We start from the raw sequence: 18,221 nt of genomic DNA on the forward strand, positions 1-18,221 counted from the left end.
TGTTGCTGAAAATAGAGTTTAAGTGTTCGCCGCTACTTTTCGAAGTGTTCACAACTATCACGGTCTATATATATATATGGTATAATTAATTATCTAAGCGAGAGAAATTTCTCTATATATTAAGAATTGTTATATGTTATATTGCTATGTGTTTTAAAAATTGTTATACGTAAACGAATTGCTATATACTATAAGAATTGCTGAATGCTATACGAATTTCTATATGGTATAAGAATTTCTTTATGTTATAGGAATTTGCTATATTTACCAGTGGGAGGCTAGATGTGAAACATAGCCACCCCTTACTATGTCGTGAAGCAGGAATGTGCAATCATTATGGTTTTCGGTTTGAAGGAGTTTTACCAGTGGGAGGCTCGTTTGCATAGGATGCCGGCTAGATTATGGGTACCACAACGGCGCCTATTTCTGCCGTGAAGTAGTAAAGTGTAAACAGTACGTGTTTCGGTCTGAAGAGCGCCGCAGCTAGTGAAATTAATGGGCAAATGAGACTTAACATCTAACGTCTCAAGGGGACGAGCGCAATTGTAGTGCCGCTCAGAATTTTTGGGTTTTTCAAGAATCCTAAGCGGCACTGCATTGTAATGAGCACGGTGTATCAATTACCATCAGCTGCGTCCTGATCGTCTCGTCCCTTATTTTTATAAAAAAAAAGAAGCACGCCGTAGCTGGTGAAGTTACTAGCCTAAAGCTGTTTCATCGTGACGAGCATAATTTTATGCCACTCCAATCTTTGGGTTTAATCAAAAATCTTGAGTCTCACTGCGTTGAAATGGGCAGGGCGTATCACTTTCCTTCGTCACAATCTCATAAGAAATAAATATGTTCGGCGGAATGTTGCCTACAATATATAACGTTGGCACATAATATAAACTTTTATACCGGCTATAGATTTTGATTGCGTGAACCGTAGCACCATTAGGTTACGTATGCAAACCCCCGAACACCCCATCTGTACAAGAACCCTGAAGGCGACATTCATTGAAATTATGTGCTCGTATCTCTAAACGAATCTCAAGTGATCCCTTTGAGTTTAACAACGGGGGATGTTTTAGTTTTATATTGTTTGCGGATGCCTTAGCCGTACAGGCAACTACAACCTAATTTATTAATTATAGTTAATTTAAGTTATTTAATACAAATACGTAATTGATTTAATATATAGATAATTTGACGACCTGTATAGCCGAGTGGTTAGCGATCCTACCTACTAGGCTAGAGGTCCCGGGTTCGAATCCCGGTAGGTGCAAGCATTTATGTGATGAATATGGATGTTTGTTTCCGAGTCGTGGATGTTTAAAGGTATGTATGTATGTTTATATAAATTTATGTATGTTTATGTAAGTATATTGTATTAAATATATCATTGTCTTGTAACCCATAACACAGGCTATATTATGCTTAACTTGGGGCAAGATAATTTGTGTAAAAAGTGTGTTAATATTAAAAAAAAAAAAAAATATCTAAGTAAATTTTATGTAATTTTTGTAAAAAAAATGGAAAGTAGTAGAAATAAAGGCTTTTTTATTTTTTTTATTTTATATTATGTTTGCGAGTATTCGTCTAGCCTTAGGTTTGTTTTATAAGGTCTCTACTTTGTGCCCGCGACTTCTCCGCAATTAAATATTGATGAATTATTATTATAACCGTACATTATACTAACTTAAAAACTAATGAAAACTCTATTAGAAGTTCCGGATATAAATGATAATAATATTTCCGCTACCAAAAAAAAACCGAAAACCAATTTTATTTAATGGACGAGACGAACAGGATGTGCAACTGATGGTAATTGATACGCCCTGCCCATTACAATGCAGTGCCGCTCAGGATTCTTGAAAAATGCTGAAATTCTGAGCGGCACTACAATTGCGCTCGTGTTCTTGAGATATAAGATGTTGAGTCTCATTTGCCCAGTAACTTCACTAGCTACGGCGCCCTTCAGACCGAAACACAGTAATGTTTGCACATTGCTGTTTCACGTCAGAAACAGGATGCCGTCCTGCGCAAAGGAGCCTCCCACTGGTAAAGTCACTTCACACTCACTTTAAAACAAACAGTAAATACTAAAAAAATCGCTTTTTTGTGTTCTATTGGTCTTCATAAGCCACTTATTTATTACATTTTTACTATACAGGTTGTCCCAAAGTAATGGGACATGAAGGGAAAGTACCTTAAATATCGTAGATAGGGTATTTTACTGAAATAAGACTTTATGTTATTTTTAAAAGTTAGTAATTCTGCATTCAAAGATTTTCTAAAAATTACTCGCCTCGTCTGGGACTCGAACCGACTTAAATGTAAAAAAAAACACCCCTACTTTTATGATGCCTATCGAAAGAATGGCCAAAAACTAATAAGTCTTCTTAAGTAACTTAGTATTTTAAAACAAAGGAGCAACGAAAAATATTTGAGTCAAATTTCAAGAAAGTTATTTATTGCCGACGACGACTTTCGAAAAGTAGAGATATTATCATTCCATAGATAGCATTGATTATACCTAAATAAGTACCCATTTCATTATTAAAATACTTTATAGTATATTTTTTTTCGTTTAAAAGCGATACGAGAACGTGGGCGAGTTACAAACAGAATTGTGCCATATCATAAAGAGTATTCACCATAAAACGATAAGAAAATCAAAAGGCAGCGAATTCATTAAAAGACTGGCGATTTGCCTAAGACAGGAGGGATCACATTTTGAGCATTTAATTAATTAATTTACAAAAAAGTACCCACTTAATTGACTACTTCTTCATATCTACATATCATAAAAGTAGGGGTGTTTTATTACATCTAAGTCGGTTCGATTCCCAGAAGAGGCAAGTAATTTTAAAAAAATCTTTGAATGCAGAATTACTAACTTTAAAAAATGACATAAAGTCTTCTTTCAGTAAAATACCCTATCTACGATATTTAAGGTACTTTCCCTTCATGTCCCATAACTTTGGGACAGCCTGTATAGCACTTCATTTTTATTATTATACTACCTATATAACAAAAAAAGGGTCGCAAACAAAATACGCGCACAGTTGCTAGACGTCGAGTTGCGGAAATAACCCTAAAAACCTTTTAAAGGTCAACAATTCATATTAAATTAAAATTTCTCATTAGATAAAGTGATTCATTGTGTAATCAAGACGCTTCGGCAAATATATGTAATAAAACATTGCTAAAAAAAATTCCGTAGGCATAAAATATAACCATTTTTATTCATGTCTGATTGTAATGGTAATGTTCGTAACTCTATTCAGGTACATAATAACGCCATAAAAGAATATTGATGTTTGCAGTGGCTGAATATTCGTAGAAATCCACAAAAAAATAACCGACACTAGCGCCACCTGTCGTGTGTACTATATACCTATTTGTAATTAGCGCTGGTATTTTTTGGTTCTAATTATAATTATATCCGTTCATTTGTTATGGAGAACAGGATAACTTTATATAACATCAGAAAAAAAAATAGCTAATTAATTTGATGCCGTACTCAAATTACGCCGTTATTACGCACAATACGTAATTCGTTGCTATGTGTATTGTTGTCACTGTCTTTATAATAGCGCATAATAGAGACAAAAAGAACTTTATCATTAATTAAGGCATAAAAGGAATGTGTTTTCTCGAAATTGATTCCTTTAGAATTCTTTTTGATGTCATTTCTAATATACCAGATACTACTACCGCTTCGGAAACAAATGGTGTTCTGAGAGAAACCCAGCATTCTTTTTTTGAGCTCTTTTTAATGAAATATACTATATTGTACTGTCATTGCTATAAAATAAACATAATCTATTCCCAGGCTGTCCGATCACTTATATATTAAGCTGTGGAGTAGTATCATTTACGAAGGAGCCATTTTTTAAATAAAACATTTAAATTTATTTAAAGATAATGCCTGAACAGTGGCTGGGACTTTATTATGTTATGTTTGAGGGCTGCAGCGGGAAAAGGACCCCTTGAAAGCTGCAGACCCGTATTTAAAAAATGTAACTTCAGAATTCAGTAAACATTGAAACACTTCTCCTTTCCCTTCTCAAGTACTTTGCTGTAGAACTACATTATTTCAGAGAAACTGTTTTTGTTTGTGCATAAAAATCTATAATCAATCACATCCCAAAAATAATAACAGAGGTATCGTCAAATAGGAATTTCTCATCTAAATTGAAAATATACCTTAGTAAAAACTGCTTATATTCACTAGACGAATATTTTCAACTAAAAACTTGACTATATACTATATAATACTGCTAATAATCTTTTGTTAAATTGATATTATTGTAACTAATGATTTAGAAATGTTTTTTGTAAAATTTGCACGTCATAAATGTGGCAAACATGTACTTTATAATATATATGTAACATCAATCTAACATGTTTATGCAAATAAAAACTTTGACTTTGACTTATAAAAGAGTATACATTTACACTTAAGGCTATTATGTATCTTATGCATTTATATACTTATCATTATAAGCACTGAGATGCCTTTATAAACACGGCCAGTAGTATGCGAGTCTCCGAAATACTTAAGGGTTAGAACATTTTTCGATACAGAGGTGGTGAACTCAAATCCAGGTATATATGGTAAGTATAGGAAACCAGGCATGAAGTAACATGATATTGATAGCGCTTCGTCCGATAATGATGGGCGTAGCTGATAATAACCTAGCAAAAGTTATTTACGCTTGAATGAAACATTGCTCAGCAGAAACATAACACCTACAAGAACACAAATAACTTGTAAGTAAGAGCAAAAACATGTAATATTTTCAACTTAATTTCTATCAAAAATTAATTTTTTTATATTAAAATAATCAATTTTTATGTTTAGCTAATTTTATTCAAGTTAATTTGTGTATCTTTGATGAACTTTTGACATGGATAAATTATGTAATAAACAAAGATTGACTTTTTTTATGGAAAAGGAGGACCAAAGAGCGTACCTGGTGTTAAATGATCACCGCCGCCCACTTTCTCTTGCAACACCAGAGGAATCACAGGAGCGTTGCCGGCCTTTAAGGTAGGTGTACGGGCTTTTTTGAAGGTACCCATGTCCCGGAAACATCGCACAAGGAAGTTTAGCTATAAAGACTTAGTTGATTAGTTCAAGGAAATATTTTTAAATCTTTCACGGAGTGCATTTCGCTAATCTTAGATAATTTATGTGTCTAGATAGATTGTCGCAGCTGTGAACACATCGAAAAAAATAGCAGTGAAATGCTAGCCTCTATTTTCAGCAACGCACGCGCACTAAAACAAACTAACTGACTGACATATCGCGAGTGTAAGACGTAGCTGTCATGCACACTAAGAAACCCGGCCTACGTCATGCATTGCCTATAACCAAGAAGCTCTATCTAGACGAATATATTATTTAAGCCGTCAACAGTTTACTAAAATATTTGTTGCTCTTCAAAAGCGGTAAACAATAGCGAGCATATTTTAGTCAATCCTAAAAGTTTTTTTTATATGAGAAGGTGCAAACGGGCAAGAGGCTCACGGGATAGGGAGATGTGAGGCAACCACCCATGGACATGCGCAACATCAGGTGTTAAGAAATGCGTAACCGGCCTTTAAGGAGTATGCGCTTTTCTTTTAGGTCCCTAAGTCGTATCGGTTCGGGAAAATTGCAGCTGGTAATTGATTCCAGACAGTGGCTGTGCGAGGCAAGAAGTTTCTTGCCGGCACCCCAACAGGGCATATACCACTAAATAAGCACATCTTCACAGTCGACATAACGTTAAGTCCCAAGTGCACAGGCTCTCTGATCGAGGATTAAATGGACACACATGCAATTTTGCATAGTACAGGGGTGGGCGGCCAACAGGAAGTTTTCCTCGAAACTGTGAGGTCGCTACAAGAAGCGATCGAACAGAAAAGTTTTGAACTTCTGTAAGGTAATGCCGGGCCGGTTGAGTGACTAGCCAGACCCAAACCTGCACGCAAAATCGACCCAATTGACGAGACTAATAATTGTGAAAATAAAAGAAGAGTCCTCCACAGCATATCCCTCTATATACTTAATCTTAAATATAAATAGAGGAGGCTCCTTTGCACAGGATGCCGTCTAGATTATGGGTACCACAACGGCGCCTATTTCTGCCGTGAAGCAGTTATGTGTAAACATTACTGTGTTTCGGTCTGTTGGGTGCCGTAGCTAGTAAAATTACTGGGCAAATGAGGCTTAACATCTTATGTCTCAAGGTGACGAGCGCAACTGTAGTACGGCTCAGAATTTTGGGTTTTTCAAGAATCCTGAACTGCACTGCATTGTAAAGGGCAAGGCCTATCAGTTACCATCAGCTGAACGTCTTGATCGTCTCGTCCCTTATTTTCATAAAAAAAATATAATTAATAATACGAACGCATACATGCCGCTGTTCTGTTGTAGAAATGGTTGTGAAAGCAGTAGAACGCTTGCAGTAGTAAACAATTACTGTATTAAATACTCACATTATCGCGAAACAATTTAAAAGTATCAAGTGACAAATATCATTGGGCAATAATTATTTCATCAAGAAACCTCAATAACTATCAATCTTATAAAGGGGTGACCACTTGCAAAGATGATAAAAGTGTTTTACCAAGTGTCTCAGATCGTGAACGAAAATCTGTGCGTCCGATAAATGATTAATACTATTGGTTTTGCCCTTTCCTTGGATCACGAAGATTCAAGCCCAGGAGAGACCGTCATTTATAATGCATATCCCAATATGTGATTAGATTCACGGTAGGCATTTCGTAAGCATTTGCTATTGGTATATTCATGAAGTACAATTGTGGGATTTTTATGAAATTAGATTATGTGCCGAGCTTTTTTTTAACCCTATTCTTGGCAATGTATCTCTGCAGATACATCAAAGTTTGAAAAATTCTCAGTCTATCATTTTTTCGCTAAAACAAAAAAATATCTATGAAAATATTTAGATGTTTTCATGCTTTTCGAACGTAACTTATTTTTTTTAAAGTAGGCAACACGAGTGAAGTGTGAATCCCCTTTAATTTTCAACGGACAACATGCTCCCGCGCAAACAGGTAAGAAAAATTTAAAAACTGTATTTTATGGTTTTTATTATTTTTGTGAATTTAAATAATCATCTGGTTGGTGGTTTTATTCACATTTTAAATGGGTGTTTCTCGTCGTGTACATTATGTTTGTCCAACAGTTTTGTGTTTTTTTGGGATGTATCTCGTTGTACACACTGCCAAATCCATAACCGATTCATTATGCTTACAGAAGCTTAGCTTATTTTCTGTTTTTTAGGTAAATAAGTTGCATCAGCATGTGCTTTCAACGGGTAGAAAAATACTTTGCTTTGGTCCCAGAACCCAATCAATCATCAAATTATAAGGAAGATTCGGAATATGACTGTCTGACTTCAGTAATGGATCTTCACCGAATCCTTCGCTTCAAAATCTTCACATACTTTCTGACGGTGAATGTGACCTTACAAAAGTAAAGTTTAAAAAAAATATTAATTGCATAAAAGACCTTAACAGATGTATACATAAAAGTGGTAGTGTTTTCTTTGAATTATTTTACACCAGGTATCGAATAATCTATAAATTAAAACCCACAACTACGCATACCAAAAAAGAAGAGGACACTGTCAGTAAATTTTGCTAAGTCTACAGCAAATACCACCTCCGAGGCAATAAATGGCGCTAAACTTCATAATGACAACTATGACAAATACTATCTTTGACTCATTTCATCTGCAGTCCCCCTGAAATCTGGAAAGGTCTTGAAACGTCGGGTTAACTAAAATAAAAGTATAACTTTTACATCTAAAAGTGTTTTATTTAAATACATAAATGTGTATCGAGAAAGATAAGTTGGTAGATGAAATTATAAGATTGGTATGCAATTTTAATCAAAATAATTAAAGCCTTTATAAATGTTTTGTATAGAACAGTTACCAGCAACGCCATTCTTAATTATACAAGAATATTTATATTTACAGACGTTTATAACATTTTTTAGTATTCAGGATCTTTTTGGGTTGTCTGGAAGACATCGCTTGAAGCGATAATACCACGCATTGTGAAACTGTGCCTTATTATTAATTAGTTTAAGATCTTGTTATTATTATGACGGATATTCACGATATATATTGTATTAATCAGATGCCGATATTTCGATCCAATTTCAGTACAAATGCAACAAAAAAAAAACCGGAAGTATGGACGTCGTCAGAAGTGTGTGTTGTGAATTAGGGAATCACAGACCAAAACGAATTAGGCGCCACGTGGATAGATATTGATAGTACTATTAGTGTCAAGTGTCAATGTGTCGAGAGTTTCTTGCCGCCTCCGCAGTTCCGCCGCGACCACGATTCATGCAATTGGATCGAAATATCGGCATCAAATATATATCGCTAATACCCGTCATAATAATAACAGGATCTAAAGTTAAAGTTCCGCGACGATCAAAAGTTTAAAAACATAGCTTAATATATTCTTAAATTTTTTTTATTTTTAAGTCTATGCAATAAAGTTCCTATGTATTATTTTGAAAAGATTTCGTTTTAATAGTAGTTTACGTGACTGTGCATAACGAAGGGCATTAACACGAGTGTTTTAATGCCTAATTATGCACAGTTATAAGGCTCTCTGATGCATTCAGGAGCCGCATATTATGACCACCATAAATGAAGGGTTTATGATATTTGAGTATATAAAAGATTTAATAAATACTATGGAGGTAAATAGGTATTACAAAAATCTGTCACATTGTGAGTATTGGATACATAAGACTATTATTCAATGAACATGCGTTTGGTCTCAAGAGAAAAAATATTATTATTAGCAGCCTAACTATATTCAAAAAGTAATAATGACCCTATTTGAAAACTTACATTCGATCAAGGTTTAGGGTTTGCAATATCCGTTTTGTATACCGCATTAAATCGCCATACGGTCTGCGGACCACATAATATAGGTCACCAAATGGAAACGGATTTAGATAGACCATTGCATTAGTAGACATGTTCATGACTAGTGATTCTGTCATAAGGATTAGAAGTGCTCAGGTTTTTTTGTTTTAAGTATAGTATATTATAGTATTTAATATATTTATACAGTACAAAATATTTCAGTACAATTTCAAACTTTCGAGTAAAAATAAAGAAATACGTAATGGCGAGTCAGATTGGCCAGCTCTGGTCGCTCAAAAAATAATAGGCATTAACAGTACTAGGTTGGAAGTTCTGTTTGTTTTTTTTTTATATAAAATTGTGTTGGGATAAATATTCATAATGCCTAATAATTTATTACTCAGCACCGCAACGTCAAACGGGAGCTACCGAAAATCAGTGCTGTGAACAATTATTGTCACGGGTAACCTGAGTAGCATCCCTTTTGACACAGATTATCTCAATATCTTGGGAAAGTTATTTATTTAATTTTTCTCACACTTATTTCTAACTTATTATGTATCTACAGATTTCGATTTCGCCATTTGCAATGATAAAATGAAATGAAATGTTCAAAACAAAAGTATTACATTATTCAAAAGAATTGTTAAAAAACGTTTCTGTGGTAAAGGTTATTATAACATAAATGACTTTCTTAATGATATCACAGAGTGGGAATGGAGCAACCGCCCTCAGGCTTTTAAATAATAAGTTTAATTGTACAATATTACTTTGTAAACATATTTTTTCGATAAAAAATAAAAGACCGCTGAGTTTTTTGCGCCATTCTTCTCAGGTCTGAGGTATTCGTTTTGTAATAGGTGGTAGTTTTTGACTTTAATAATAATAATTTAATAAACGTCACATCCTATTTTGAATAAAAAATATTTGAATTTGAATCCCAAAGCTACGCCTGTGTGAATAATAAAAAAAATCCTGCGTCGTTTAAGTAAATGGATCTAGCTGATAACGATATTATTACAATAGAGGAACTTACGCCAAATGGCAGTTTAACCACTGCGTAACTGCATGCCTGAGACATCACGTCTGAGTTATAAAATGGGGAACTGTAGTCAATGACGTGACCCAACCCCCTATCCAGTAAAAATAACGACTTGATGGCATACTTAGGTCATACTGTAAGTGCCTAGATTCTCATTTGTGTGACCACATATTGTTTTTTTTTTAGTTTGTTCTCTTCAATATAATTATTATCTAATATATAAAATTCTCGTGTCATGATGTGCGGGACCGAACTCCTCCGAAACGGCTTGACCGATTCTCATGAAATTTCGAGTGCATATTAGGTAGCTCTGAGAATCGGACAACATCTATTTTTCATCCCCCTACATGTTAAGGGTGGTCTTTAATTTTATTGATTATGAGTCAGCATTAAAAAATACATACAACTTCAAATTTTCACCCATCTACGATCAACAGTTACTTTTGTATCGCGATTTTAATATCGGCAATACAACGTTTGCTGGGTCAGCTAGTATTATATATATATTCAATAATGCACACTTGCTTTTGACATATTGACTGGCCTCTAGAAACTGATTAAGCTGAGATCTAAAGAGAGTACTTAGACTTTACCAACGTTTAACTAAGCTGTGTGTAAGCTAAGCATGATCTTTTATTTCGTTTTAATAGTCATTTTACAACTGAGTTTAAGCTAATACAGCCCCATACAAAAGTCAAGCTCGCGTTGTATCACACTCGGCCAAGTTTTACGTAGGGTAACGGCTGAACGTCTTTTGCGGGACTATGTTTTGAATAAATATTAGAAAAATAATGGCATTACCGTAAAGCAAGTGCGCAAAGGCATCAAAGGCGCAATGTTTTTACGCATGTCCCTTCCAGATTTATACAAATCAGTAGGTACAAGTGTACTAAACTAAATTTTAACATGATATTTTCTTTGGTTTGTATTAAAGTGTTTAGAAAACTGTAAAGATCTTTGTGCTGAGTAAATCATTTTATGGATATTGAATGGAACTGAGCTGACGAAGTCGCTGTTAAAGTCGGCTCGAGTCGACTAAAGTGCGATAAGTGCATTAACTAGAGCAATTCAGGCCAATCACAATTATGTGACCTTGATACTTTTTTTAATTTTTCATAACATGTTATAACTATAGCATAGATTATTGTGTACAAAACTTTTAAATAATCTTGCCCAAATTAATAAACTTAATAATAATACAATACTCATTAATTCTTCATAAGTACTCATTAATAACATAATTTATTACGTATCGGTTTTAAATTAAATTGTGGGCGGGGCCGGGAATGCAAGGTCAAGTTGGCCTAGGGATTTATGAATAGCATTGTGTATTGTGAATACTTTATCTTTCCATATTTGTACATACACACATCCTAACGCACACAAACGTTTTCGAAATTAAGTCCTCAATATTACTGTCGACAAAACTCTCCAGCAAGACCTTGTTTAATCACCAGATGGAACTCGTAAGCAAGTTACAATGTTTGCATGCTCTCATAAAAAATCCCCGTTTTTCTACCACCCGTACTTGTTTGTCGCTGCTGCAAATAACACGGCAAATAACGAACTCAAATACAGCGAGAACAAATACAGCCTTCGGGGAGCACACTTTTTAAAACTGTCCACTTTGAAGCACACTGCTGAGGTTTGTATGTGAATCACATGTATAAATATAAGATGTGTACATCCGTGCTCTCCAGAATACTCTCCAGGCGGAACAATAGAAAGGTAATTTTAATTTAAGAATAAACACATATGCTGAGGATTCAAAGTAAAGGCAATAAAATTATTTTCAATCTAAACTCATCAGTTAATCAGTTTGGCTAAAATACCAGTGGGAAGCCTCCCACTGGTATTACTGTACGGTACTGTACTGTAATACCAGTGGTACGGTACTGGTAAGGAGCCCCTTTGCACAGGATGCGGGCTATATTATGGCTACCACAACGGCGCCTATTTCTGCTGTAAAGCAGTAATGTTTCGGTCTGCAGGGCGTCAAAGCTAGTGAAATTACTGGGCAATAATTTGCCCTATAAGTCTAATGACTTTACACCTTATGCCACTCAGAATTTTTGGGTTTTTCCAAGAATCCTGAGAGGCACTGCATTGTAAAGGGGTATTAATAACCATCAGCTGAGCATCCTGCTCGTCTCTTCCCTTAATTTTATAGACAAAAAAGTAAGGCGATAGAGAATGCATTTACTATAATAAAACGTGAGTAAAGCACTGTAAGGAGTACGTTTCTCTAATAGCGCTTGCATAAACTGTTTGTGTGAACGCCAGATATCTTTGTAGTTTGATAATAAATCGGCAGCAGTCAGTACGTCTGCCAAGATCTAATAATAACCCTTTGTCGTACGGCCGGGAGCCGGTGTACAAGTTGATAGCGGTCGAATGCACCCACCGCAACAAATGGTGTCTATCGGCCAGTTACTGACTAGTGTTTTCACTTGTATTTCAATAAAAAAGTGTGTATGTACGCAGGCAAGAAGTAATGCCAGAAGTAATAACCAATTATGCAAATTAGTTAAATAACGTTTAACGTTTGATTATTGTTATACAATAAAAATAGTTAAAAAAATAAATTTCTGAAAATAGATGAAAATAATTTATATAAATTAACAAAAATTTTATTTTTCAATTAGAAAAATGGGAATAATTTTATCAAATTAATGTATTGTTTACGTACCAAATTTGAATAAAATCTGGTCGTTTAAAGTGGGTCAAAGTCGCGCCCAAATGAGTCGGTTGCAAACAAATATACATACAGGTGATGCTAATAAAATGTGTAATAATTATACTGAAACAATTTTTTTTATTTTACAACTTATAAATATTGAAATTTATTTAATTTTTGTCCATTGGTTGTGGTTCCATACACCTATGCGTTACAAGAGGCTTATGGTAGCTGGAGTATGATACAAATTGGTCTAGGTTAGGTTAGGTTACCATCAGGGTGTCTAATTTGGAAATTATAATTCACTCTCTCTCAAGAAGTAATACTTAAAAAATAGCTTATTGCTAAGGTATGTTATTTAAGTTGGTCAATAATTTAAAGCGCTTCTATTCATAAATTTATTCTATTCTTTCCAATGAGGCTTCTTTGGAAGAATCACCTCAATTCAGCCAATGTCACGTTTAAGTAAACTCCAAGCTTAGAGTATTTATTTTATGATTTCAACGGTAATGATTGGTGTTCATAAACCTATAACAATTGGCTAAATTAAAGTTTAGCGATAAAAGTAAAAAAATTGGAATTGAGAAAAATACATATAAATTGCCCAAGTATAATTTTGCTATGGGATAAAATGACCGCGTGAGCAAGATTTTTTACCATTTTTACTGTCATTTAAACAAATAAATAATAGTATTCATAGAAGTTACAGAAAAATATTGGCACCATTACCGATTTATTTACCATCACATTTTAGAGACTCATTATTTCAGTGTTATTTCAAACATCATGTTAACAGTTATTTTTAATAGTTATTTCTATAATATCTATTAATAAAATTATACGCAAATTACACAAAAAGTATTGGCTCGATTTATAAGTCTTAATAAATTAAATGTACTTATAAATTGTTATTACGTTTTAGCCTCAAGACTATGCACATCCTGATCTAGAGAGAGCTTTGTGGTACAAGTGTCCGCATTTAGTTTAAATCGAAGCGTCCGATGCGGGCGGCGACTATTTGTTTGGCGAGTAATTAATCTTCGGAATAGGTACACGTGCACTGTAAAGGTCGCGTGTTGAATTGCAGCTTCAATTTGTGTTGGGTCTGCAAACAATGCGACGTCTGTAGTGTATACCAATGTGTCTTGATATATATTAGGGATATCAACGTATCAGCAAAATTCAAGTGTCTGTAATATTAAAATAACTATATTTTAATTAAATTCAAATGACAACTACATGGAACATATAACAGAAAACAATTTTTGTTTTCAAGTGAAAACTTCTTTTCTCAATTGTGTGGGTCACGTTCTATGTAACACTCGTTCGATACTTGTTCTGTTACAATATGTAATAGTACAAGTACCTTTGGTTCGTATAAAGTCAGCTCGAATCTACCAAGAGAGAACGATCAGTCAAATCGAAATTTACTGTAGTAGTTTATATGCTATTACAAATATTATGAAAATCTGTGGTATTTTGTCACCTGTTTTTTTTATGGAATAGGAGGACAAACAAGCGTACGGGTCACCTGTTGTTAAGAGCCAGAGGTTACAAGAGCGTTGCCGGCCTTTAAGTAGGCCGTATTGTCCCGGAAACACCAAACAAGGAAGTTCATTCCACAGCTTTGTAGTACGTGGAAGAAAGCTCCTTGAAAACCGCACTGTGGAGGACCGCCACACATTCAGATGCGGGGATGATATCCTAACTTGTGGCGTGTCGAGCGAAGGTGGAATTCGGCGGCAGGAATCAGGTTAAGCAGCTCTTCGGAACACTCTCCGTGATAAATGCGGTAGAAGACACACAATGAAGCGACGTCTCTACGCAACGCCAAGTGATCCAGCCGATTTGGAAAATATATAAAAGATAATTATGATGAATAAATATATCTTTTAATTTTATGCAAACACGTTTTTTTTCTTTTGTGCAAAATCTTTACCCATCATTAGGGCCCCCGAGCAAATTTTATACGGGGCCCCGCCAAAGCACGACGCTACGCCATTGACCTCGATTGTTGCTATATGATATAGCAAGTATTTTCCGCATTTTTTATTTAGAATACGATTAATGGTTTCCGCGCTTACATGAAAATCCATGCAATTATAAATAAAATTCGTTTCAATGGTTGGATTGCTTCATTTATGTGAAATTCACGCGGGCGAACTTAAATATAATTTGCCCGCCAGAGTGGCGGTATCATTATATTTATATCTTCCTCATAATTCCTTATGCGTGTATTTTGGTAAGCAAGAATGTTACATATTGTGTTTATTGCATTGAACTGAAAAATGTTTCAATATTTTACTATATATACCACAGAATAGCTTATCTCAGTGAAAATTACATTAAAATCTATAAACGTTCCTTAACATCATTTAATTAACAAACCCATTGCCGCAGCTTAATCTTTGCTTGATTTCAACACCACCGCCAATTTTCCTGGAATTAACACTCCATCTGCTACGGAATTATCAACCTTACTGCAACGTTATTTAAAGCATTCTACATCCATCTCGTCTTGATTAGATCCCACGTCTCGCAAATTAATTGCCACTAATGAGACACACGAAGCTCCAAAATAAATGAATATTTGCGTCAGGTAAATCCGATGTAGTTCGTATCTCAAAGAGATAGAGCTTAATGTGGCTTAGCAGTGTCTAAATGATATGATAAACGTGTGTAAATGTATCCCTAAGAGGATGACTATAGCATCTGTTAATATGAACATACACAGCTAAGATTTGATCGATGCCGATATTCTGTAATGCCATAATGCATTTCTAGTAAGTATAACCAATACTTAGGAATAACAATAATTTCAGCTCTTCGAACATTATAAAACACCTGTGCTCTTGGAAAAAACTTTGGTTCTCCTTACAAATTTTAACATCATAAATGAAAATTTATTGATATAGGCGTTACTTTGCGGAAATCCATAATTATCCAAATGATTTGAGTAATCGTTAGTGTTAATTCCGCCAGTATTTATATTATCCTGAGGATGCCTCGTGTAGGGGCGAAACAATTGCTTAAAGTCAAATATTGGCGGAATTAACACTAAAGAAAACTCAAATCATTTGGAAAATCATAAATGAAATTCGCATATCTCAAATATGCGAATATTTTGAATATTTTAACCAGTGAGAGGCTCCGTTGCACAGGATGCCGTCTAGATTATGGGTACCACAACGACGCCTATTTTTGCTGTGAAGCAGTAATGTGTTAGCATTACTGTGTTTCGATCTGAAGGGCGCCGTAGCTAGTGAAATAACTGGGCAAATGAGACATGACATCTTATGTCTGTAGGTGACGAGCGCAGTTATAGTGCCGCTCACAATTTTTAGATTTTTCAATAATACTGAGCGGCACTGCACCATCAGATTAACGTCCTGCTCGTCTCTTACCTTATTTTCAAAAAAAAAATGCGAAATTCATTCATATCTTAGAATTTTGACTGTAACCGTAAATCGTAACCAAAGGTAAATAGAAATCTCAGCAGAATGGAATCGCTTTATAAAAGCTTCATAAGTGAAAGAGTTGAATTAACAACACGCAAATATACTACGTAAAAGGATGATTCATTTTGAGGGACAAAAGATTGAAAGCGTAAAATCTCGTATAAGTCTGTTCCATTCATTTACAGATTGCTAGGCTTAGTGAGTCGGAGGCAGCTTAATAAAGACACGAGTCTGCTATCTATTGGTACGTTACGTCTGCACAAGGAACACGTGATGAAGTAATTACTTCCACCCTCTACGCGCAACAACTTGTTTACAGCGTTGTCGACGTACATAGCTGTATTCTTCTATTCTGTTTCACTTAATTATGCGATATACGTATTCAGAAATGGCACTAGGTATCTTGCAGGATTTTTCTCTTTCATTATTATATTTGTGACTGTTAATACAGCTTTATAGTTTATTCCTGGGTTAACAGGTTCTGGATTATGAATAGTCTGACGTTTATGTAGCTACTATCATTGTGGATCATCTCATAGAGCTCGTAGGTGATCTGTATAGTAAAGTTAATGAAAAAAATATCTGCCTTCGTTGTAAAAAAGGACATAATAGAACAACCATTGCACAGGAGGCCGGCTAGATTTTGGCTACCACAACGGCGCCTCTTTCTGCCGTGATGTGTTAGCATTATTGTGTTTCGATCTGAAGGGCACCGTAGCTAGTAAAATTACTGGGCAAATGAGACTTTTAATCTTATGACTCAAGGTGAAGAGCACAATTGTAGTGCCTCTCAGACTTTTTGGGTTTCTCAAGAATTCTGAGCGGAACTGCGTTGTAATGGGCCCGGCGTAGCAATTACCATCAGCTGAATATCCTGCCCGTCTTATTGTCATATAAAAAAAAGCAATTTCAGAAGCGATTAGAAAGAACGACTGCGTTGAATTACTGATGTAACTATTTTTACAACGGTTTGAATTAATTTTATGAAACAACACGTGTAACGAAAAAGTGACAACTATAATGTATTTATAGGATTTAAAGCTGTGGGAGAATTAGATAATGTGAAAATTAACATTAAAATAAAATCTACTATTCCGATACTCAGCTGTACAATGTAAATTTATGATCACCGACCAAGTTTTCACATAGTTTTCTTTAAACAAACAAAGCACAGCCCTATATTTGTACTTCTAAAAATTTCGCACAACCTAAACTACGTTAATTGTAAAGTACTAAAAACACTAATGCTAAAACATTGCCGAGATTTTTTCAAACTGTGTCCTAAGCATTTTTTAAGGAATAGGCGGACAAGCTACAGCATGCGTCACTTAACAGAAAGTTAATTTAGAGTAGTGTTGTTCAGGCTTAAATTGTACAATATTTTATATATACAGTGTGTTTTAACTGGGCCAGAGGATAGTTATTTTGTTTGGTCCAGCGCGAGTTGCCACATTTTTAATACAAATTTTCATGTGATGATAATGTGTATGAGGATTATTTCATTGCATCGTAAGAGAAAAATCTAAGAAGCAGAAGTTATTGAAAAATTAAATGTAAAGTTAAAACCCACTTTATGTCGATTTTTGTATCTTAAACAGTTAATAGTTAATTGCTCGTCCGTGCAGTAACTAAATAATATAAACCTATAACAAAAAACAGGAAAATTATTTCAGAACATGCTGCAAGAAGCTTCACACCCGTTCACCGTCTCAATTTTACATCAGAATGAAACAGGGGAGGGCAACACACCACATGCAGCCCAGACGCGAGCTCTTAATTAAGACACACGTAGAGACATTACAAATGCAATATATGCGGTGACGGGATCGCATTCTCTCGCTTTGAATAATTCAGTCGCTATTGCTGATGTAAATTGCTCTATTTTTCTGTACCATATCTCATTTGCCCTGTTGCATAATGCACGAGGCACTTCAAAGTGTAGCGTTTTCCTATAATTAGCTTTGTTGTTTTTTAATGTAAAATTAATTAATTGTACTTTTTGAAAGATCAAAATGCGTGTTATTATTTAAATATATTACAGTGTTATAGTGTTATTAAATATATCATTTATATTTTATTTAAATAAAACATTTTTAAGGGATTAAAATTCGTGTAATTGTAACTGTGTTTTGAGTTTTCTTTAGTGT

General features: G+C 34.7%; 1 protein-coding gene across 2 annotated transcripts in view; it reads right to left on the reverse strand.

Moving 5' to 3' along the window:
- The window catches only part of LOC126979890 (pseudouridylate synthase RPUSD2), a 469,930-nt gene that overhangs the window by 350,059 nt on the left and 101,650 nt on the right, over positions 1–18,221 (reverse strand). The gene's annotated exons all lie outside the window — the stretch shown is intronic.

This window comes from Leptidea sinapis, chromosome 4 (genome assembly GCF_905404315.1).
Source record: "Leptidea sinapis chromosome 4, ilLepSina1.1, whole genome shotgun sequence".
Lineage (NCBI taxonomy): Eukaryota > Metazoa > Arthropoda > Insecta > Lepidoptera > Pieridae > Leptidea > Leptidea sinapis.